We start from the raw sequence: 24,671 nt of genomic DNA, 5'->3' as shown, positions 1-24,671 counted from the left end.
ACATATATAAACAGTCACTTGAGAATGTTAACGGGAACATTAGAAACCGTCGTATGGGGGCGGATAGGAGAAACATTTAGAACAAGGAGCAAAAACAAGAAGTAGATAAATAAATTCAGTACTAATAAAGTAAAGTATATATAATAAAGTATATATAATAAAGTAAAGTATAATAAAGTAGTGGCCACCCTACCTGCCTGCCTGCATCGTCGATCCCAGCGGCCCAGCGCCGCCATTGCCTCCAAGCCACCGACCCCCAGACCATGCGGCCATCACATGGACATCCCTCTCCCTGAGCTCCCGCCCTGCCTACCTCCTCACAGCCAACCACAGGTGGGAGCCGCGCTGACATCGGCGCCTGGAAGGGGGGAAGGAAGGCCCTTTAAATTCGGGCTACCCTCCGTGGCGCCGCACACCGGGCATTGCGCGCACAAAGGAGCGCAACCTAAGGGGTCTGCCCCTTGGTGCGCCCCTTAGTGTGCCCTTCCTCACCACAGAACCAGTGGCAAGCCCCGCATTGACCGATTGGACGTCTTCGCAACTGGACATACCCCTGCTAATGGTAACTATTTTTGGCTCTCTACGCAGACTCTCATTCCTCGCTAATCAGCGCCAAGAGCTTTCATTGTGTTATTTGCTGTACCATCTTGCATTCTATCTATGGCTCTTTCTCTGTATTTGCCATATCTTCCTCAGCTACCCCCCTCCGAGACCTCCTCCATTGTCTTCCCCCTCTGTTACTACCTGCGTTCTCAAATGGCAACGTATCCCATCCCTCGCATCCACCATCCTCTCTCCAGACGATCTCCCTCCCATGCCCACTATCCTTCCCCCTTGCGCAAATCCCTAATCCCCATCCTCACCTCTCCCCTGACGCAACTCTTAGGCCTCACCACCCTCTCCATAATACTCTTTAATGCACAATCTCTCTCTAAAAAGACATCTATCCTCAACGACCTGCTAATTGATTGCAAACCAGACATCTGTGCTGTCACTGAGACAAGGTTCAAAGATACTGATGCTGTACTCATCAACCAACTCCCTACCTCTTTTTATGAGGTATTCTCTATCCCCAGACCCAAAAAAAAGAGGAGGAGGCCTCCTACTGGCAGCTAAGAAACATCTAAACCTCAAACCCATTCACATAGTCACCCCGCCCAAGCTTGAAATAGGCCTCTTCAGGTCAGCCGAATTGCAAATCTGTCTAGTGTACTCCCCTCCTGCATTCCTCAAGTCCAGCCCCTCACCCCTTATCGAATTCATTGTTGACTGGATCAACGCTGATATCCCCTCCATCATCCTCGGAGACTTTAATCTCCATGTAGATTCCCTATCCCCCTCCTCGTCATGTGAAACCTTCATCAAGACCCGCCACACTATAGGATTCCGACAAATTATTGCATCTCCCACCCACAAAGCAGGGCACACACTGGATCTGATGTTCATCAACTCTGATGTCCTTGCCACCACCACTCCTACCTGCACCCCAGTTCCCTGGTCCGACCATTATCTAATAGAAGGCCTTCTCTCCACCAATGCCTCCTCCCCATGCAACAACGCCCATTGCACCACCATAATATCCAGAAAATCCTGCCCCAGCAATGAACTAGCTGCTGCATTATCGACCGCCCTACCCAACTTAGTCTGTTCTGATCCTGACTCAGCACTAGCATCCTGGAATAACCTTACGGCAGACATTGCCAACAAACTCTGCCCTATCTCCAAACGTGCCATAAGCACTACCTCCAAACACGCAAATCCATGGTACACATCTGAACTTAAAACCCTAAAAAATAATCTCAGACAAAAAGAGAGAAAATGGCGTAAGGACCCAACCGCTCAGCCCTCCTCCGTCTACAAAACGGCTCTACACTGCTACAGACTCATAACACTAAAACACAAACGAGATTTCTATGCTAAGAAAATCCATGATTACAGATTCAACCCCAAAGCGCTCTTCTCCTATGTCTCAAGTCTCACCAAATCTATCCCTCCCACTATACCTGACTCTGATGCAGCTTCCAAATGTGAAGAACTTGCTACCTACTTCCAGAGCAAAATCACAAACCTCCTTTCTAGATTCCCCTTCTCCCCCAACCCTCCCCCCTCCTCTCCCCCACCCATTCTGCACCCTCCCAGCCTGCAATGGCTGCCCTCAACTTTACTTCCTCCAAAGAAGTCAAAAACATCCTCAAAAAACTCAAACCTGCCTCCTATCCCAACAACACCATCCCTCCTAAAGCCCTATTGGCCGTCCCTAACTCCATAGGCCGAGCCATCAACTGTTCACTCTCCCATGGGACTGTCCCAGACATACTCAAACATGCGGTAGTCAAATCTCTTCTAAAGAAGCCCTCCCTAGATCTGAAAGACCCCTCCAATTTCCATCCTATCTCTAACCTCCCATTTATTTCCAAGCTAATAGAAAGAGTTGTTAATTCACAACTCATGGACTATCTTGAAAATCACGCGATCCTCCACGTCTTACAATTCGGCTTTCGGAAACATTTCAACACTGAGTCGCTACTTCTCACCCTATCTGACCACCTCCTCAGAGGCATGGGCTAAGGTCACAGTTACCTCCTTGCCCTCCTTGATATCTCTGCGGCCTTCGACACCATCAGCCATAATCACCTCCTTGCCCGTCTAGAAAGCATTGGCATCTCAGGCCTAGCCCTTGCTTGGTTCAAATTCTACCTCTTGAACAGAAAGTTCTCTGTTAAAATCGGTAACGCCATATCTGCCCCCCATCCTCTACAACAAGGAGTCCCACAAGGTTCATCACTGTCATCTACCCTTTTCAACATCTACCTAATCCCACTTTGCCAGCTCCACTCTGAACTCAAACTAAAGTTCTGTCTTTATGCTGATGATGTCCAGATCATCATACCTATTCACAACTCTATCTCCGATGCTCTAAAGCACTGGGAAAACTGCCTCGCAGCCATCAACTCCCTACTCACCAACCTCCACCTTGCACTCAATACTAACAAAACCGAACTTCTATTTATTTCCTCCCACTCTCCCCCTTCCCCCCCCCATCTTATGACCCTAATCTTAACATCACCACAGCTCAACCATTCGTAAGGGACCTTGGAGTTCTCCTTGATCAACAATTAAGCATGAAGAAATACATTAATTCCATACTTAAAGAAGGTTTTTTCAAACTCAATGTCCTAAAAAAACTTAAACCACTGCTATACACCCAAGACTTCCACACAGTGATCCAAGCCACTATCTCTTCCAAATTGGACTACTGTAACGCACTCTTCCTAGGGCTCCCCTACTCCACGATAAAACCGCTACAAATGTTGCAAAATGCAACTGCAAGAATCATCTCAAATACCTGTAAATATGAACATATCACCCCCATCCTCAGAGATCTACAATGGCTCCCTATCCTCTCCCGAATTCACTACAAAACCCTGACCATTGTACATAAATCCATTCATGCTCACAAATCCAACTGGCTAGACATTCCTTTTAAGTCTCACCAGTCTACCTGGCCCACCAGAACTGCTAATAAAGGCACCCTACTTGTACCCTCACTTAAAACAGCCCACCTCTCCTCCATACGCGACCGTGCCCTCTCAATTGCTGGCCCTTCACTCTGGAACTCCCTGCCTCCAAACCTATACCTCGAACCATGCACCATCAAATTTAAAAAGAAGTTAAAAACTTGGTTATTTAAACGAGCTTATCCGGACTAGTCTTCCACACAAAATGTCTTCCCATGTGCTTCTGTATTATGATGCTATATTATTTCCCATATAGACAATACTATTTTTCCTTATGTTAAGGATTTCTATGTTCATTTGTTGTTAACTTAAATTTCTACGCTGCACTTGTGTTATCCCTCTCCCAGTTCCTACTCCCTGTTAACATGTACTTTCAATCCTGCTGTTCAAATGTGAACCGGTATGATGTCTCTACTAATACCAGTATATAAAAGTCTTTAAATAAATAAATCCACCACCGTAACTTACGGGTCGATACAGTAAGGCTGCGTTAGAAAGAGTGCGGCAGTGCCGGGCGCACCCTCATTTGCTCCACGCACTGTTCTGATCACATACCGCTCGATACTCTATTTAAATTGCTTGCAAATGCAAGCCGCGTCTGCGAAGCATTAGGGGAAGCGTTAGGCCCGCGCAACCGATTTTACTGTATAGGCGCTTAATACAGCGCCTATACAGTATCCTGGGTGCGCTGGTACCTGTCATTTGAAATGACATTTGAAATGACAGGCACCAGGAAGTGGATCCCAACTTTAACCCATGAAAACCTAAAAACCTAAAATCCCCTCCTCCCGAAGCTGCTCGACATGTGCCAACTTACCTTTTGTTGTTTTTCAGCCCTTTCAGCCTTCTCTGCCGTCCTCTCTGCCGTCCTCCGGAGGGGGGGCAGCCGGCGGCGAAAGCGGGTTGCAGCGGTGTCCCCCCCCCCCCCAGTCCCGGTTCTCCTGGCTCTCGATGATGTTCTAGCAGGTACTCCAGCTCGACTTCTGGCTGACAGCTACCCCCTCCTCCCCCCCCCCAAGACTGCTGAGTTACGGCCTTGAAACTGAAGCGAAGCGTACTTTCCTGGGCTTGAGCGCCGTCACGCCCGCCCATCCCTGTGCTTTCATTGGCATGAGCGCCCAAATTGACGGGCGCTCATGCCAATGAAAGCACAGGGACGGCCGTGACATGACAGACTGCGGGTTCCTTCCGTAGCCCAGGCCGGTGCCAGCCAAAGAAAGGGAAAGGAGACCACGGCCCACAACTGGACCCCAGATAGGTGGCAGCAGGAAATAAAAGGAGACAGCGGGCTGCCTCCAGCGCTCATCTCACCAGCGGCCAAGAAATTAAAAGAAGAGTGTGGGTGCAGCCAAGGGGAAAAAAAAAAAAAGACGTCACGCCCGCCCGTCCCTGTGCTTTCATTGGCTTGAGCATCCAAATTGACGGGTGCTCAAGCCAATGAAAGCACAGGGACGGGCGGGCGTGATGTCACAGCCGTCCCTGTGCTTTCATTGGCATGAGTGCCCGTCTATTTGGGCACTCATGCCAATGAGGGGGGGGTAGCTGTCAGCCAGAAGTTGAGCTGGAGTACCTGCGGGAACATCGTCGAGAGCCAGGAGAACCGGGACCTGTGCGCGGGGGGGGGGGGGGGGGGGGGGGGACGACGACCGCTGCAAGCTGCTTTCGCCGTCCCTGTGCTTTCATTGGCTTGAGCGCCCGTCAATTTGAACGCTCAAGCCCATGAAAGTTCGTTTCGCTTCCAAGGCCGTAACTCAGCAGTCTTTTTTTGGGGGGTAGCTGTCAGCCAGAAGTCGAGCTGGAGTACCTGCGGGAACATCGTCAAGAGCCAGGAGAACCGGGACCTGCGCGGGGGGGGTGGGGGGGGGCCGCTGCAAGCCACTTTCACCGCTGGCTGCCCCCTCCGGAGCACGGCAGAGAAAGTTGAAGGGGCTGAAAGCAACAAAAAGTAAGTTGATAACATGTTGAGTAGCTTCGGGAGGAGGGGATTTTATGTTTTTAGGTTTCTTTTTGGGGCAAAGTTTGCTGTCTACCCTTACCCCTGCCTCTAACGCAGGGGTAAGGGTAAGCGGTAAATGAGCAGGTTAAACGCGCGGCAAAACGGCAGGGTAAAATAGCGATAGCCGGGGCGCGCGTTACTGTATGGGAGGGGATAGCTAATTTGATCGTTTACATCTAATATACATGCCGCGTGTGGAAGGGGTTTCCCGGTGATTTAAAGAGGCGGTGAGGATGGGTTAAAGGGGATAGTGTATCGCAGGAAGGGCTAACGTCGCCGGAAAGTGAGTAGAAAGCGGGTTAGGAACGGGGTAACCGCGGCCCCACTTTACTGTAACGGCCTGTTAGTGGGAGAAATACTGACTTATCCTGCTATTTCGCAGCTGCTACCCCCAACAGATAGCCAGACAAATCAGTATTTATCCGGCTAAGTGCAAGTGGCAGCTGCTGCTACTTACCTAGAGTGTTCCTGACTTTTTTCTTTTTTTAACCTTTTTGTTTTTTACATTTTTTTAAGTAGTGCTGCAAACGTATCTCTAGCTCTGACTCAGAAGAAACGTATACTAAGAAAGGTGTGCTGGCCAAATGCAGTCTTTGCTTCAGGGAATACTGCTTAATGCCCTTATTTGCATGGGATTTCCATATGAAGGCTGGAAGCAATACTTCAATTTAAGAATGTGCATATTCTGCCTGCAAAACTCCTTGCTGCATCAGCAGTAAGTTTTGCATACAGAAAATGCACATTCAAATTCAGGCAGAAAAGTGCACCTTTCTGCATTGGCCTGTAAGAGAGGCAGCAGAGCTCAGAAAGATTAACCAATTCCATTGTCCCCAAGAAACTAAATACAATTACAAAAGGTTGGAAACATGATCTAGCTAAAAAAAGCAGAGTTATGCATTTAGGCTCAAAAACCCAAGGATTGATCATATTTGTTTGTGGGAGGGAGAGCCTGTGTGTATGTAAGTGTAAGAGAGAGAGAGAGAGTGCATGTGTATGTGTGAGAAAGGGAGCATGTGTATACTGTAAGTGTGGGAGAGTGAAAGAGGGAACATGCGTGTACTGTATATGTGTGGAAGAGAGAGCATATGGGTATGTGTGTGGGAAAGAGAGAATCTGTGTGTATGTTTGTGAGAGAAAAAGAGAGGGAGCATGTGTGTACTATGTGTGTGGGAGAGTGAAAGAGGGAACATACGTGTACTGCATATGTGTGGAAGAGAAAGAGCATGTAGGTATGTGTGTGGGAGAGAGTGAGATAATGTGTGTAGGTGAGTGTGAGAGAGAACAAGGGTGCAAGTGTGTATGTGAGTGAGAGAGACCATGTGTGTATGTAAGAGAGTGCATGTGTGTGTGAGAGAGAGAAACAAGCATGTATGTGTATGAGAGGGAGCATGTGTGTACACAAAAACCCCATTTCCTCTCTGCCGGCAAATCCATAACAATTTCAGAGCATCTGGAAATCAAAAAGTTGGCAGGTATGGATAATGGGTGATTTTTAAAAAATCCTTATTACTTTTAATTGTTAGGAGTTATTTGATGTGTCTGTTTTTAAATATTGTATTGGTGCTTGGAAAATTTTTATATGAGTTTCTAAATATTGAATGTTATTCTATTCATTAGTTTTGAATTATTCATTTTATTGTTACAGTTTTACTAATTTTATTGTTTTATGAGGAATGGTAATGCTTCTGTTTTCCATTGTTGCAGTACATACAGAATTTGGCTTTTTTGCAGTTTCCAGTTCAGTTTTTGTCTGTACGTTTTTATTAGGGATGTGAATCGTTTTTCGACGATTAAAATTATCGTCCGATAATTTTAATATCGTCTTAAACCATTATGGAACACAATACAATAGAGATTCTAACGATTTATCGTTATAAATCGTTAGAATTGTGAGCCGGCACACTAAAACCCCCTAAAACCCACCCCCGACCCTTTAAATTAAATCTCCCACCCTCCCGAACCCCCCCCCCCAATGACTTAAATAACCTGGGTGTCCAGCGGCGGTCCGGAACGGCAGCGGTCCGGAACGGGCTCCTGCTATTGAATCTTGTTGTCTTCAGCCGGCGCCATTTTCCAAAATGGCGCCGAAAAATGGCGGCGGCCATAGAACAACACGATTCCACGGCAGGAGGTCCTTCCGGACCCCCGCTGGACTTTTGGCAAGTCTTGTGGGGGTCAGGAGGCCCCCCCCCAAGCTGGCCAAAAGTTCCTGGAGGTCCAGCGGGGGTCAGGGAACGATTTCCCGCCGCAAATTGTTTCCCGTACGGAAAATGGCGCCGGCAGGAGATCGACTGCAGGAGGTCATTCAGCGAGGGTTCCGGCGCCTCGCTGAACGACCTCCTGCAGTCGATCTCCTGCCGGCGCCATTTTCCGTACGGGAAACGATTCGCGGCGGGAAATCGTTCCCTGACCCCCGCTGGACCTCCAGGAACTTTTGGCCAGCTTGGGGGGGGCCTCCTGACCCCCACAAGACTTGCCAAAAGTCCAGCGGGGGTCCGGAAGGACCTCCTGCCGTGGAATCGTGTTGTTCTATGGCCGCCGCCATTTTTTGGCGCCATTTTGGAAAATGGCGCCGGCTGAAGACAACAAGATTCAATAGCAGGAGCCCATTCCGGACCGCTGCCGTTCCGGACCGCCGCTGGACACCCAGGTTATTTAAGTCATTTGGGGGGGGTTCGGGAGGGTGGGAGATTTAATTTAAAGGGTCGGGGGTGGGTTTTAGGAGGTTTTAATGTGCCGGCTCACGATTTAACGATTTTTCACGATATTTACCCCCCCCAAACGGCAACAATACGATTCCCTCCCCCTCCCAGCCGAAATCGATCGTTAAGACGATCGAGGACACGATTCACATCTCTAGTTTTTATTATACTTTATGGTCTCTCTATTCTTTATTTGAGGGTCTATCTGTGTTTTGCATGTGTGACTGAAATGAGGTTTTCTAATAGTATGTAGTTCCTATGCAGCTTGACTTGTTCTATTTTCCTAATAGGAGGTGTATTACTGTTTTAGGCCTGGTGTAATATTTGCAGTGTTAAGTTTCATAGGTAAAGTGGTTACTGTTTAAATGCAGGCAGTTAGTGTTGTTTTGATATAGAAAGTTTATTGCATTGTAATTCTGTTTTCTCGTGGCTCTCTGAGGGTCATGCCCATGCTCAAGATGCATTACAGTAGGGCTAATACCATATGGTTTCCAAGTGTCTCTTGCTTTTTTGTAGAGTTTTCTTTTTGGCACCACAGTAATACATGAAAACATAATATAATACACATTTTAAGTGATATTTGTACCTAGAATACTGTACTTTGAATGTCCTTTTTCATGTAAAATCTGTTATTATAAATGCATAATTTTTAATTGTGTGTGAGGCAGTGGTGCGGTGGTTGGTTAAAGGCTGTAAGGTTTTCTTAGGGCATCTAATACCCTTGTACTGGCTATGGGCATTGGTGTACAAACATTTAACAGAGTCTCCCAACTAATGGTGTCATGTGTTGTGTAATGGGTGAGCGAAGGCACAATTTTTCACTTGGCCATGGGAGCCACATTACCTAGCTACAGCTCTATCGAAACACCCCCAGAATTCCTCTTTTTCTCCGGCTAGATTTTAGCTGGATAATGACTGATCCCGATAAAGGGCTGAATATACCAAACTTTGCAATTTTGATGAATAACTAAGCTATGGTGTTTGAATTTTGACCTCTTAATTGTTCTACCAATTCATTGCTTTAGGTATCTGGCCTGGTATTAGTTTAAAACTTAATACCTATGGTTTCCTGGATTAATTATTTTAATGACAGGATAATAATAGGATAATAACTTGAACTATATGTCTATACAGGTCTTACTGTTTTTCTTGTCTTGTTTTATGTTTGTTGTGTGCTGCAAGTTTGGAGTTTTTGTACAAAGGTTTTACATTTAGGTTATTAATCTCATATTGCTTAGAAAGTAGAAACAAATATACTATGTTAGCTTGTAAATATAAAATTTGCTAAAAGAAAACCCAAGAAAGTAGTTGGACAAATTTGATACCATTATTATGCTAACAAGTGTTTTAAGATGCAAAGTTTAATGATTACTAAGGCCCCTTCAGCAATGGTCATCTTTCTTCATTTAATGGAGAGAATATATAACAACTTGCCATGAGCACTTTGAAATGATATATGGTACATGGCTGGCTGGTACAGTTTTCTTTTAAAGGTGAACATTAATCTTTTCTGTCTTGTGACTAAATAGATTGTGAAGTAGATATTGTAAATATAACATTAATACATTTTCTTTCAATCCTTTCTCCATTTATGTTTTCAAGTTGATAATGGACTGATCAGAATTCTGACATTATTAATATCTAAACCTTTCAAATGATGATCTGTTGTTTTTAAATGACTCTGTTTTAGTGTGTCAATGCTTTTGCTCTGATCAGAAGTTCACAGGTGGACAACCACAAAACATGAAATAATTTTTAATTAAATAGTTTAAGGACATATGCACTATATTAATGCTTCTCAATCCAGTCCTTGAGGATCACTTAACTGGCCTGGTAGGGATGAGCATTCATTTGAAACAAATACAGAAATATGAGACACATTTGATGCCATTTTTTGTTCATTCCACTTGCATGCCCTGAGCCCTGACAGTTCAGTAGTCAACATCTCCTCAGCTCCAGAGCCATAGCTGCATGTGATGCTTCCTACCCTCAACCCCAGAGGTAACTGCAGAATATAACAGGGGAATTATTACTTTTTTTTACTAAATAAGGAAAACCTTGCTCTTCATTTCCCCTCAATTCAAGCCTTACTACAGCTCCTCTCAATATTGGAGGTGCCAAGGGGGTAACAATTTTTAAGACAGATTTTCAACCCATGGCATCACATGCCACTAAAACGTCCTTCCCTTTCCTTCCTGTAAAATTCCTTATTTACCCTGTTGACCACAAGGCTAGAAGAAAAGGGCAGATACCACCTGCCCCTATACTTAACCCAATCCAGCTAGCACAGAAATCTTTAACAAGCTTAACAATTGTCCAATCTTTATGTCTGCAGTTTGTATCTATTTTCTGTCTCTACTTGCTCTTGGCTTTCTCTTAGTTTCCTTTCTGTCTTATACTTTTTCTTTTAAAACTTATTTTCTGGTCTTTCTCTCATTTCTTTATCATTTGTTATTTTTCCTTCAGCTCTTTTTGTCCTTTGGCTATCTCTCCACAATCCATTATATTCTCTCACCTCCTCCACTCACACTCCTGCCACTTTCATCTATCTCCTCACTCCTATATGCTTTTTCTCTCTACAATGATCCTTCTCTTCTCAGAACTATTCTCTTAGTTTACCTCCCTATAATCTCCCCTCCTTTATGCCCCAGTCCTCTTCACCTTTCTCTACCTCTAACTAATTTCTGATCCCCAGCTCCTCTTCTTATCACAGCCTAGGTGTTGCGATCCTGCCCGCGAGGAGCGCGGGCAGGCTCTTACCTTCACAGCCAGTCTGGCTGCTGACGCTGCTGCTTCTCTTTCCCTGAATCAGCTGGGGCCGTCCCCGCAGCTGTTGCCATGCAGCCGGCTCCTCTGCTCCTGTTTCTGCCTGCCCCCGACGTGCTGCTGCGATTCCGGGACCTTCAGCCAGCAGGGAGGTCGTCTCTCCCAGTGCCTGCTTCAGCCCGGGTCCTCGCCCGGCAGGGAGCCGTCCCTGCCGGTGCCTGCAGCCTCTCCAGCTCCCTGCAGTCAGCACTTCTCTCTTCAGCCTTGCAGTGTGGAGCAGTGCCTGCAGCCTGCTACAGCCCCCTGCTTCCCCTGCAGCCAGCCTTACCTCTCTCTGCTTCTTCCTGCTTCAGTCCTTGTGGCTGGGAGCTGTTCCAGCGACCTGCCTTCACCCAGCTCCAGTCCAGGGCTGCTCCACTGCTTCCCTGGGCCTTCCACGTGGCTGAGGACGCCACCAGCTTCCAGCTCTTCTCTCCAGCTCCCTAGGGCGCGGGTGCGCGCCTCTCTGCTCCTCTTCAAGGGCCAGCCAGGTGTGGCCCCCTGCTGACCCCTCCCTGGGCGTTGTCCACCTCAGCTCTACGAAAGGGCTCAGCGTTCAGTCTGTCTTTGCCTTCGCAAGGAGTTGGTCACTCCTGAGAACCTTCGCTCCAGGAAGTCGTCCGTGTTCCAGCCTTCTGCAAGGTCCTATGTTTTGTGTTCTCTGTCGGAGCTCCTCGTCCAGTCCTGATGTCTGCCTGCCGTTCCAGTCCCAAGGTCTGTCTCTTGATCCAGTACCTCTGTTTCAGTCATGATGTTACCTGCTGTTCCTGATGTCCATGTTCCTGCCCTAAGGTGTGTCTCCTGTTCCAGTATCCGTGTTCCAGTCCTGATGTTACCTGCTGTTCCAGATGTCCTTGTTCCAGCCCTGAGGTCTGTCTTAGTCCTTGTTCCTGATCCTGATGCTTTGGCTGCCAGTGTGCAGCAAACCTTGCCTTGAGCTGCCAGGAGTGCAGCAAACCTTGCCTTGAGCTGCCAGGAGTGCAGCAACCTGCTTCTTCCCTGTGCTCTCCCGCTCTCAGCGTGGTCCGTGACCAGCCTTCCTGGGCTGAGTAGGGCGCGCATGGGACAGGGTGGTCCGCGACTCAGTCCCGCTGGTGGTCTGAGTAGGGCGCCCTGAGGGACAGTGCCCATGTCTTCCTTCAGCCCTTGTACCTGAGTCCACCTCTGTGCATCCAGTACCTCGTCCTGAGTCCACGTCTATGCCTGAGTCCACGTCTATGCATCCTGCACCTCGTTCCTGAGTCCACGTCTAAGCCTGAGTCTACGTTGTTCCTGAGTCTCGTCTGAACCCATGTTCCAGTCTTCGCTGCCCTGGCCTCCATCTGGCCTGCCGCTTCGTGCCGTACCCTGCGGCATGTCCGAAAGGGCTAGGAACGGTCGGAGGACTGTTCACAAGACCAACATTGCGTTGTTGGGTCTTCCGAAGCATGCAGGTCCGGAGGAGGGCCTGTCTCCGGTCATCACTCCAGCCTAGCTCCCGTCCAGCCCATGCTCAGGCATGCCACGCCTCCCGCGGCACCTCTTCAGACCTCTCTGGCGTCGGGCCGCGGCCCAAGGGCACACACATCTCCCAGGAGTGGGATCGCTCTCCTAGCGCTCCACAACACTAGGTCCCATATCCCAGCTTGAATATCCTTCTCCCAGCCATGTTCTCTCTCTTACAGTTCCAATCCCTTTCTCAGGTCCTCTTTTCCTCAGAGCCTGTATCTCACTCTCCCATAGCTCCATTATCAGTTATTCATTCTTTCTTTCACAGTTTCTCTCCTCATCTCCCAGCCAGAATTCCCTCTCATTCTCACAGCTTGTGTCTGCCTCTCTCTCTTCTAGAGCTCCATTATCAGCCCTTCTTCCCCTCACAGTTCCTCTCCTCCCCTCTTAACCAGGACAACTTCTTTCAGTTCCTCTATCAGACCAACACAGAAGTATTCCCTCTTCCAGTCAGCATTCCCTCTCCTCCTATCACTATCTCCTTGCTAGAGATACCAACTGTCCCCAGGTCAATTGAACAGGCTGATCCAGAGGGTAAGACTAAATGGTCAGTTTTCGAAATGGAGAAAGGTAGTTAGTGAAGTACCCCAGGGATTAATATTGAGAACTATGCTGTTTAACATTTTCATAAATGATCTGGAAAAGGGAACTAGTTAGATGATCAGATTTCCAAATGGCAAACAATTATTCTAATTTGTTAAAACAATGGTGGATTGTGAGGAACAGCAGAAGGACCTTGTGAGAATAGGAAACTGGGCAACTGAATGGCAGATGAAATTCACTGTAGAAAAGTACAAAGCAATGTACATAGGGAAAAGTAATCCCAACTACAGATATACAATGCTGGTTCTGTATTGGGAGTCATTACCCAGAAAAAAGACCTTGTGAACATGACATTGAAATACTTAGCTCAGTGCATAGCAGTGGTTAAAAAAGCAAATAGGATGTTAGAAATAATCTGAAAAAGAATGGAGAATAAAACAGAAAATATCATATTGCCCCTGAATTGAGCAATAGTATAACCGCACCTTGAGTATTATATGCAGCTCTGGTTGCTCTACCTCAAAGGTGCAGAGGAAGGTGAAAACATAAGAATATGCCATACTGAATCAGACCAAGGGTCCATCAAGCCCAGCATCCTGTTTTCAACAGTGGCCAATCCAGGCCATAAGAACCTGGCAAGTACCCAAACATTAAGTAGATCCCATGCTTCTAATGCCAGTAATAGCAGTGGCTATTCCCTTAAGGGTAGATTTTAATAGCTGCGCGCGTCCATGTGTGTGCGCTTCCCGGCACATGCACATGGATGCGCCGATTTTTTAACATGAGCGCGCTGGCGCATGCATATTATAAAATCGATGGGCTGTGTGCACGTGCGTGCCAGATTTTGTAATCCGCGCATGCAAGGGGGGGAAGGATTTTTGCATACCTTGTGCAGCAATGCATTTTGTCCTTCCCCAGTTGCCTCCCAGTCTGCTCCAATTAAGAAACATACTAGGAGGGAACTTCCCTACCCCCTACTCTAACCTCCCTTCCCCTTCCCCTTCCCCTCTCCTCCCCAACCCCTAAATCAAAATTTATTTTTTTTTACCGTTTTTGCTCATCTCACTTCAGCTCCCGAGCTGAAGACTGTTGTGCGTGCCGGCAGCTGGGACAGCGAACAATGGCGCCGTCCGAGCCTGCACCCCCGCCCAAAACACATCCTCTGGCCTGCCCCTTCCAAGAGGCCCGGCACTTCAGCACATATCGGGCCGGGCTTTACGCACATGGCCGGGCCTCTTGGAAGATTTGCCCGGCCACGTGCGTAAAGGCCAGAATTTACGTGCGCCGGGCATTTAAAATCTGCCCAAAAGTCAACTTGATTAACAGAAATTAATGAACTTCTCCTCCAAAAACCTATCCAAAACTTTTTTAAACCTAGCTACACTAAAGGGGATGGGACATTACTCCTATGATGAGACGCTATGAAGGTAAGATGATAGAAGTTTATAAAATTATGAGTGGGGTGGAACAGATAAATAAAAGATGGCTATTTACCCTTTCAAATAATACTAAAACAAGGAGACATTCCATGAAACTAACAAACAGCAGATTCAAACAAATTGTAGAAAGTACTTTTCACTTAGCATATTTTCAAGCTGTGGAATCTGTTACCAGAGGACATGATCAAGGTGACAAAGTAGTGGGATTTAGAAGAGGTTTGGATAAGATTCTGGAAGAAAAATCCATAACACATTATTAGCCAGGCAGACTAAAGAAAGCTATTACTTTTCCTGAGAGTGAGTAAAGAATAGCCACTGCCATTAGCAATGGTAACATGGAATAGACTTAGTTTTTGGGTACTTGCCAGGTTCTTATGGCCTGGATTGGCCACTGTTGGAAACAGGATGCTGGGCTTGATGGACCCTTGGTCTGATCCAGTATGGCATTTTCAAATGTTCATATGTACTTTATTTATTTATTTAGTTATTTATTTAAAGATTTTTATATACCGACATACACTCTGAGTATCACATCGGTTTAAATAAAACATGAACTTGGCATAGTAGTGCTTTACAGGGAACTAGTCATATAAGCATGTAACTTGCAAAAGAATATGGGATCTGCCAGGTACTTGTGACCTGGATTGGCCACTGTCGGAGACAGGATGCTGGGCTCAATGATCCTTGGTCTGACCCAGCATGGAAATTCTTATGTTTTTATGGTTTTGGACCACTGCATGCATGGATTTGTAGTTCTGATTTTCTTTGGTTTAATTAATGAGACAATCACAATTACACATTCATGCATTTAGTGAGGGAAACTGGGACTGGATCAGACTGTTGGTTGATCTGGGCTCAGTTTTCAACTCTACTCCCAGTATTGCCTTCAGCCTCTCTCTCACCACCTGATAATCTTCACTCTCTCTCTCTCTCTCTCTCTCAGTCACATTAACCCTGCTCATCTTCACTGTACCTCAGTTCATAGAAAAAGGCAGAAAGCATGTCTGTCTTATACCGCTGCTGCTCTTTGTTCTCCCTGCAGTTTATTGGTCAGAATTTCCACAGCTAGCTAATGAGCTGCAGGAGGAGGTAGGAGCAAAGCACAGGAAACAAGTGTTTCCTGTCTGCCCTCTCTTGCAGCATCCTATTGATCAGACTATAAGTTAGGGATGTGAATCGTTTTTTGACGATTTAAAATATCGTCCGATATATTTTAAATCGTCAAAAATCGTTAGGGCCACAATACAATACCAATTCCCCCGATTTATCGTCAAAAAATTGTAAATCGGGGGAAGGGGGAGGGCAGGAAAACCGGCACACTAAAACCCCCTAAAACCCACCCCCGACCCTTTAAATTAAATCCCCCACCCTCCCGAACCCCCCCCAAATGCCTTAAATTACCTGGGGGTCCAGCGGCGGTCCGGAACCCACCCTGACGCTTTAAAACTAATCCCTTTGCTTTCCCCACCCTCCCGACCCCCCAAAAAACATTTTACAGGTACCTGGTGGTCCAGTGGGGGTCCCGGGAGAGATCTCCCGCTCTCGGGGCGTCAGCTGCCACTAATAAAAATGGCGCCGATGGCCTTTGCCCTTACCATGTGACAGGGTATCCGTGCCATTGGCCGGCCCCTGTCACATGGAGGGAGCACTGCATGGCCGGCGCCATCTTTAAAAATGAGATTAAACTGAGAATTTAGGATAATATTCTGGCCAGAATTTAGGTGGGGATTTTAATTTTTAAAAAATATTCTTTCAAAATGAACTGAGTTAAGATATAGGGCAGGGTAGTGGTTTTCTGTTATAACTAATAAATTCTTCTTTTTCTATAATGCCAAGTATGTTGGTTTCCTATAGAGTATAACAACTAAATGATATATAAATATATATACAATTATATTGCTTATATTACTTGCAAAAGTAAAAATATTGTATATTTATGTTATATTCTGCTCCAGGCTCTGCTCCCCATCCCTTGGAGAACTTTTAATTAAGTAGGCATTTTACACTGCAGGGGAGGCAGAAAGAGCAACAAAGGAAATACAAATGTCTCCTGCCTGCTCTCCTTTTGCAGAACTGCAACACAGAGTTCTGAGTTCCCATCAACAGGAGTGCAGGATACAATAAGAAAAGTGCTCAGCCACCCACAGAGTTTGTGCTGATGTCTACAATGAATATGTATATGATATATTTGTATACACTGAGGTCAATATTCAGTCAACTACTGAAAGGGTAAGATAACCTAATCTTGGCATGCTATCTTTAGGTGAAATTGCCAGCACGAAGGTAAGGACGGGAAATAGCTAGACTCTGTTTTTCGAAACATTACAGTCAGAAGGTAGGAAGGGTAATAAATCTGACAGCGGGGTACCTTTTAGGGTAATCAGTACAATCAGAAGGGAGGACGTATAGGAGTTCTGATCACAGAGGAGTTTTTTGAGTAATTTATACATTTTATACATACGGAAGAGAGGGGTGGGTACTGGGATTAGAATGCAGAGACTTTTTATTTTAATTTACAATTTACAGTCGGGAAGGGGGGTGTTAGGGTTGAAATGCCTAGGTTATGCTGGATTAACGCCAACCTGCACTCCAATTAGGTTTGCCAGGAGAGGACGGTTAAAGGTAGCGCGCCCACCCCCTCCCAACACCACCGGTACCGCACAGGTGGAGATCTTCCCAAGTCTTGTTTTCAGTTGTCAGAATGGCCGAGTGGTCTGAAGCGCCAGACTCAAGTCTTCCTGCTTCCCTGTGCTGGGTGCTTTGCTCTCCATGTCTACTCTGTATCTCGTAGATGCCCCTTCCCTAAAATGGTTATTCTTTTCAGCAAAAGCTTTACTAGTATCAGCCTTCTTCTGGAGCTCCACACATAGAAAGACAAGGGTTCGTCTGGGAGTTGAACCCAGGACTTCTCGCACCCTAAGACAGAATCATTCCTCTAGACCATTTACCTGCTTGTAGTGTATATCTGCAGTTGAAATGCAGAAGTCGTGCTGGATTAACGCCAACCTGCACTCCAAGTAGGTTTGCCAGGAGAGGACGGTTAAAGGTAGCGCCCCCACCCCCTCCCAACACCACCTGTACCGCACAGGTGGAGATCTTCCCAAGTTTTGCTTTCAGTTGTCAGAATGGCCGAGTGGTCTAAGGTGCCAGACTCAAGTCTTCCTGCTTCCCTGTGCTGGGTGTTCTGGTCTCCTGATGGAGGTGTGGGTTCAAATCCCACTTCTGACATGCTCAGCCTATAGTTCAGAACCTCAGGCTTATTTTTTTCAATTCATTTTAGGTTCCAATTGAAAAGCAGACATGACAAGCTGGGTCGCACCGATGGTCAATTTAGGGCAGTATCCTGATCCACAATCTGAAACGGATACTCACCAGCAACCGTGAATTGTACAACAATGACACCAATTTAGGTACCAGACCCTGCCAGAAGCCCAGATGCCAATTCTGTCCACAGATTAAGCCAGACAACACCATCACGGGACCCAACGACATCAACTACAACATCCGACCCCTTTCCCTGCTCTTCCTCCAATGTGATACATGCCTTGTCACTCTGATGTCTACCTAGGACAAACAAGTCAATCTATAAGGAAAAGAAGAAATGGACATAAATCTGTCATGAGAAATGGCAACATTCAGAAACCAGTATCAGAACATTTCAACCTTCCAGGACATTGTCTATCTGACCTTAAAATAGCTATTCTCCTACAGAGAAACTTCAAAGGAGCACTCCAGGATGTAACTCCAGGATGTAACTGGAGCTCATTCACAAAATGAACAGCATCACCCTGGGTCTGACCTAGACAATGGCCTAATGACTCATCACAGCTATCTGTGAACTTAACCCTTAGCAGCTCCAGCTGCCTTTTCACACTTACCTCAGTTATCAAAAGGCTATACACTAATGCTATTAACACTCTCTCCACATCATTTCCTGACTAACCCAGTGCCTTCTCTCTTTGCCCCATATATTTTATCCATCTCTTTCAAAAGAGTATTCACTTAGGAGCAGAGGTGTATATCACAGCACAGCTATGACTCTTCAAGGGTCTCTTCTGTTGCTGACTTCAGGAGGGCTAACAGAATGAATCAACATAAAGTGTAAACTCAGGATCAACCGAGAAGGAAGCAGAGATCGCAAGCAGGTGATTTCCCAGTGGATGCTATCTCTCTGAAATGTCATTTCCAGAAATTGTATTTCTTGGCTTTCTAGCAAGCTAAGTATCACCTCCATTAAATAGGCCTTTGAGCACCACAGGAATGATATCAACACACCCACTGTTATCGTCACGTGTTATAAAGATCGAGGCTGTGTTATGCTTAAGGCCTGATTGCTTACCACCTATTTCCAACCTGATGGTGACAGAGCGAGCCAGAGATGCGGGACGCGGTTCTTTCAGCTCTTATCTCTGATATGATTGTTGTGCCTCTACTTGTCTTTCTTAATAAGTTTTCGCACATTATTACATCATATTTGGTTACTAGGGTTCGATGTTTTATTTCATGTGTAATATTTGAAATATTTCTTGAAATCTTATAAAGCACTTTAACATCCACAGTTGTATATTAAGGAATTGAGATGGTTAGCAAGAAATAATGCAAAATGCCTGCGATGATAGGCACTTCATCACTTTGGATTAGGGAGGGCTGCATATGCTCTAGAAGGTTACTCGGCATGTCTGTCCCGAGACAGGTGAAGACTGTGAGGAGGCAGAACATTAAAACTAGGGCAAAAATTAGGAATTGTTTCTGCCTGTCTCACTTGCTCCTTTGGCTTTGCTCTCCATGTCTACTCTGTATCTCATAGATGCCACTTCCTTAAAATGGTTATTCTTTTCAGCAAAAGCTTGACTAGTACCAGCCTTCTCCTGGAGCTCCACACATACAAAGGCAAGGGCTCGTCTGGGAGTTGAACCCAGGACCTCTCGCACCCTAAGCGAGAATCATACCCCTAGACCAACGAGCCAGGGGATGGGAAGGTTCAGCTCCTGCTCGACTGCTACAGCAAGGCGTAGTGGGCGAAAACAGGGTGGCACTGAAATCAATGGCAGGGGATTGTCCCCATCTACGGATTTCTGGGTTACGGGTCGAGCACGTGCTGCTGCGCCTCTTGTAGCATGGGATTTCTTTAAATTTTGGGTCATTGCCAGCAATGTTCCCTCCAAGCAATGAATAGTTGCGTGCAAATATTTTTTCACGTGAGCAACAATTTTTTTTAAGCATCAGTTTTTAGCAGCGGTATTAGCTTGCATACCTGCCGGTAGCAGAAAGAAAAACTTTATGTGAGCGACCATGTAAAATCTGTGAATGACGCTGCGAAATGAATGAGCAATCGCTCACGTGCTCAGCTTAGAGGGAACTATTCTCGCCAGGCACTTTCGACTTGGATTGGCCACTGTCGGAGACAGGAAGCTGGGCTTGATGGATGCTTGGTCTGACCCAGCATGGCATTTGTATTTACTTTCTCCTCACGTTGCACATCAGGAAGAATTTGCACCTGCACACTGCCCTCTCACAGCAGTTATGCCTTCGTGGGGCTCTTCTCGTGCCCCGAGCTCTCTCATTCAAGAAGTGTCTGTCTCACTTGCTCCTTTGGCTTTGCTCTCCATGTCTACTCTGTATCTCGTAGATGCCCCTTCCCTAAAACGGTTATTCTTTTCAGCAAAAGCTTTACTAGTATCAGCCTTCTTCTGGAGCTCCACACATAGAAAGACAAGGGTTCGTCTGGGAGTTGAACCCAGGACTTCTCGCACCCTAAGAGAGAATCATTCCCCTAGACCATTTACCTGCTTGTAGTGTATATCTGCAGTTGAAATGCAGAAGTCGTGCTGGATTAACGCCAACCTGCACTCCAACTAGGTTTGCCAGGAGAGGACGGTTAAAGGTAGCGCCCCCCACCCCCTCCCAACACCACCTGTACCGCACAGGTGGAGATCTTCCCAAGTTTTGCTTTCAGTTGTCAGAATGTCCGAGTGGTCTAAGGCGCCAGACTCAAGTCTTCCTGCTTCCCTGTGCTGGGTGTTCTGGTCTCCTGATGGAGGCGTGGGTTCAAATCCCACTTCTGACATGCTCATCCTATAGTTCAGAACCTCAGGCTTATTTTTTTTCAATTCATTTTAGGTTCCAATTGAAAAGCAGACATGACAAGCTGGGTCGCACCGATGGTCAATTTAGGGCAGTATCCTGATCCACAATCTGAAACGGATACTCACCAGCAACCGTGAATTGTACAACAATGACACCAATTTAGGTACCAGACCCTGCCAGAAGCCCAGATGCCAATTCTGTCCACAGATTAAGCCAGACAACACCATCACGGGACCCAACGACATCAACTACAACATCCGACCCCTTTCCCTGCTCTTCCTCCAATGTGATACATGCCTTGTCACTCTGATGTCTACCTAGGACAAACAAGTCAATCTATAAGGAAAAGAAGAAATGGACATAAATCTGTCATGAGAAATGGCAACATTCAGAAACCAGTATCAGAACATTTCAACCTTCCAGGACATTCTCTATCTGACCTTAAAATAGCTATTCTCCTACAGAGAAACTTCAAAGGAGCACTCCAGGATGTAACTCCAGGATGTAACTGGAGCTCATTCACAAAATGAACAGCATCACCCTGGGTCTGACCTAGACAATGGCCTAATGACTCATCACAGCTATCTGTGAACTTAACCCTTAGCAGCTCCAGCTGCCTTTTCACACTTACCTCAGTTATCAAAAGGCTATACACTAATGCTATTAACACTCTCTCCACATCATTTCCTGACTAACCCAGTGCCTTCTCTCTTTGCCCCATATATTTTATCCATCTCTTTCAAAAGAGTATTCACTTAGGAGCAGAGGTGTATATCACAGCACAGCTATGACTCTTCAAGGGTCTCTTCTGTTGCTGACTTCAGGAGGGCTAACAGAATGAATCAACATAAAGTGTAAACTCAGGATCAACCGAGAAGGAAGCAGAGATCGCAAGCAGGTGATTTCCCAGTGGATGCTATCTCTCTGAAATGTCATTTCCAGAAATTGTATTTCTTGGCTTTCTAGCAAGCTAAGTATCACCTCCATTAAATAGGCCTTTGAGCACCACAGGAATGATATCAACACACCCACTGTTATCGTCACGTGTTATAAAGATCGAGGCTGTGTTATGCTTAAGGCCTGATTGCTTACCACCTATTTCCAACCTGATGGTGACAGAGCGAGCCAGAGATGCGGGACGCGGTTCTTTCAGCTCTTATCTCTGATATGATTGTTGTGCCTCTACTTGTCTTTCTTAATAAGTTTTCGCACATTATTACATCATATTTGGTTACTAGGGTTCGATGTTTTATTTCATGTGTAATATTTGAAATATTTCTTGAAATCTTATAAAGCACTTTAACATCCACAGTTGTATATTAAGGAATTGAGATGGTTAGCAAGAAATAATGCAAAATGCCTGCGATGATAGGCACTTCATCACTTTGGATTAGGGAGGGCTGCATATGCTCTAGAAGGTTACTCGGCATGTCTGTCCCGAGACAGGTGAAGACTGTGAGGAGGCAGAACATTAAAACTAGGGCAAAAATTAGGAATTGTTTCTGCCTGTCTCACTTGCTCCTTTGGCTTTGCTCTCCATGTCTACTCTGTATCTCATAGATGCCACTTCCTTAAAATGGTTATTCTTTTCAGCAAAAGCTTGACTAGTACCAGCCTTCTCCTGGAGCTCCACACATACAAAGGCAAGGGCTCGTCTGGGAGTTGAACCCAGGACCTCTCGCACCCTAAGCGAGAATCATACCCCTAGACCAACGAGCCAGTGGATGGGAAGGTTCAGCTCCTGCTCGACTGCTACAGCAAGGCGTAGTGGGCGAAAACAGGGTGGCACTGAAATCAATGGCAGGGGATTGTCCCCATCTACGGATTTCTGGGTTACGGGTCGAGCACGTGCTGCTGCGCCTCTTGTAGCATGGGATTTCTTTAAATTTTGGGTCATTGCCAGCAATGTTCCCTCCAAGCAATGAATAGTTGCGTGCAAATATTTTTTCACGTGAGCAACAATTTTTTTTAAGCATCAGTTTTTAGCAGCGGTATTAGCTTGCATACCTGCCGGTAGCAGAAAGAAAAACTTTATGTGAGCGACCATGTAAAATCTGTGAATGACGCTGCGAAATGAATGAGCAATCGCTCACGTGCTCAGCTTAGAGGGAACTATTCTCGCCAGGCACTTTCGACTTGGATTGGCCACTGTCGGAGACAGGAAGCTGGGCTTGATGGATGCTTGGTCTGACCCAGCATGGCATTTGTATTTACTTTCTCCTCACGTTGCACATCAGGAAGAATTTGCACCTGCACACTGCCCTCTCACAGCAGTTATGCCTTCGTGGGGCTCTTCTCGTGCCCCGAGCTCTCTCATTCAAGAAGTGTCTGTCTCACTTGCTCCTTTGGCTTTGCTCTCCATGTCTACTCTGTATCTCGTAGATGCCCCTTCCCTAAAATGGTTATTCTTTTCAGCAAAAGCTTTACTAGTATCAGCCTTCTTCTGGAGCTCCACACATAGAAAGACAAGGGTTCGTCTGGGAGTTGAACCCAGGACTTCTCGCACCCTAAGAGAGAATCATTCCCCTAGACCATTTACCTGCTTGTAGTGTATATCTGCAGTTGAAATGCAGAAGTCGTGCTGGATTAACGCCAACCTGCACTCCAACTAGGTTTGCCAGGAGAGGACGGTTAAAGGTAGCGCCCCCACCCCCTCCCAACACCACCTGTACCGCACAGGTGGAGATCTTCCCAAGTTTTGCTTTCAGTTGTCAGAATGGCCTAGTGGTCTAAGGCGCCAGACTCAAGTCTTCCTGCTTCCCTGTGCTGGGTGTTCTGGTCTCCTGATGGAGGCGTGGGTTCAAATCCCACTTCTGACATGCTCATCCTATAGTTCAGAACCTCAGGCTTATTTTTTTCAATTCATTTTAGGTTCCAATTGAAAAGCAGACATGACAAGCTGGGTCGCACCGATGGTCAATTTAGGGCAGTATCCTGATCCACAATCTGAAACGGATACTCACCAGCAACCGTGAATTGTACAACAATGACACCAATTTAGGTACCAGACCCTGCCAGAAGCCCAGATGCCAATTCTGTCCACAGATTAAGCCAGACAACACCATCACGGGACCCAACGACATCAACTACAACATCCGACCCCTTTCCCTGCTCTTCCTCCAATGTGATACATGCCTTGTCACTCTGATGTCTACCTAGGACAAACAAGTCAATCTATAAGGAAAAGAAGAAATGGACATAAATCTGTCATGAGAAATGGCAACATTCAGAAACCAGTATCAGAACATTTCAACCTTCCAGGACATTCTCTATCTGACCTTAAAATAGCTATTCTCCTACAGAGAAACTTCAAAGGAGCACTCCAGGATGTAACTCCAGGATGTAACTGGAGCTCATTCACAAAATGAACAGCATCACCCTGGGTCTGACCTAGACAATGGCCTAATGACTCATCACAGCTATCTGTGAACTTAACCCTTAGCAGCTCCAGCTGCCTTTTCACACTTACCTCAGTTATCAAAAGGCTATACTATAATGCTATTAACACTCTCTCCACATCATTTCCTGACTAACCCAGTGCCTTCTCTCTTTGCCCCATATATTTTATCCATCTCTTTCAAAAGAGTATTCACTTAGGAGCAGAGGTGTATATCACAGCACAGCTATGACTCTTCAAGGGTCTCTTCTGTTGCTGACTTCAGGAGGGCTAACAGAATGAATCAACATAAAGTGTAAACTCAGGATCAACCGAGAAGGAAGCAGAGATCGCAAGCAGGTGATTTCCCAGTGGATGCTATCTCTCTGAAATGTCATTTCCAGAAATTGTATTTCTTGGCTTTCTAGCAAGCTAAGTATCACCTCCATTAAATAGGCCTTTGAGCACCACAGGAATGATATCAACACACCCACTGTTATCGTCACGTGTTATAAAGATCGAGGCTGTGTTATGCTTAAGGCCTGATTGCTTACCACCTATTTCCAACCTGATGGTGACAGAGCGAGCCAGAGATGCGGGACGCGGTTCTTTCAGCTCTTATCTCTGATATGATTGTTGTGCCTCTACTTGTCTTTCTTAATAAGTTCTCGCACATTATTACATCATATTTGGTTACTAGGGTTCGATGTTTTATTT

At 46.1% G+C, this 24,671-nt stretch overlaps 5 non-coding genes across 5 annotated transcripts; 3 read left to right on the top strand and 2 right to left on the bottom strand.

Moving 5' to 3' along the window:
• The first annotated feature begins 17,610 nt into the window (after nucleotides 1–17,610).
• On the top strand, nucleotides 17,611–17,719 carry TRNAL-CAA. Its single transcript has 2 exons — nucleotides 17,611–17,648; nucleotides 17,674–17,719. It is a non-coding gene; the product is annotated as a tRNA-Leu (tRNA).
• A 1,666-nt stretch (nucleotides 17,720–19,385) lies between these two features.
• Nucleotides 19,386–19,457, bottom strand: TRNAP-AGG. The gene has a single exon. It is a non-coding gene; the product is annotated as a tRNA-Pro (tRNA).
• A 992-nt stretch (nucleotides 19,458–20,449) lies between these two features.
• Nucleotides 20,450–20,558, top strand: TRNAL-CAA. The gene is made up of 2 exons: nucleotides 20,450–20,487; nucleotides 20,513–20,558. It is a non-coding gene; the product is annotated as a tRNA-Leu (tRNA).
• Nucleotides 20,559–22,225: 1,667 nt separating this feature from the next.
• Nucleotides 22,226–22,297, bottom strand: TRNAP-AGG. Its single transcript has one exon. It is a non-coding gene; the product is annotated as a tRNA-Pro (tRNA).
• A 991-nt stretch (nucleotides 22,298–23,288) lies between these two features.
• On the top strand, nucleotides 23,289–23,397 carry TRNAL-CAA. Its single transcript has 2 exons — nucleotides 23,289–23,326; nucleotides 23,352–23,397. It is a non-coding gene; the product is annotated as a tRNA-Leu (tRNA).
• The last annotated feature ends 1,274 nt before the right edge of the window (nucleotides 23,398–24,671 follow it).

Source organism: Rhinatrema bivittatum, chromosome 2 (genome assembly GCF_901001135.1).
Source record: "Rhinatrema bivittatum chromosome 2, aRhiBiv1.1, whole genome shotgun sequence".
In the NCBI taxonomy this organism is placed as follows: domain Eukaryota; kingdom Metazoa; phylum Chordata; class Amphibia; order Gymnophiona; family Rhinatrematidae; genus Rhinatrema; species Rhinatrema bivittatum.
This window is presented reverse-complemented; position numbering and strand designations above follow the sequence as displayed.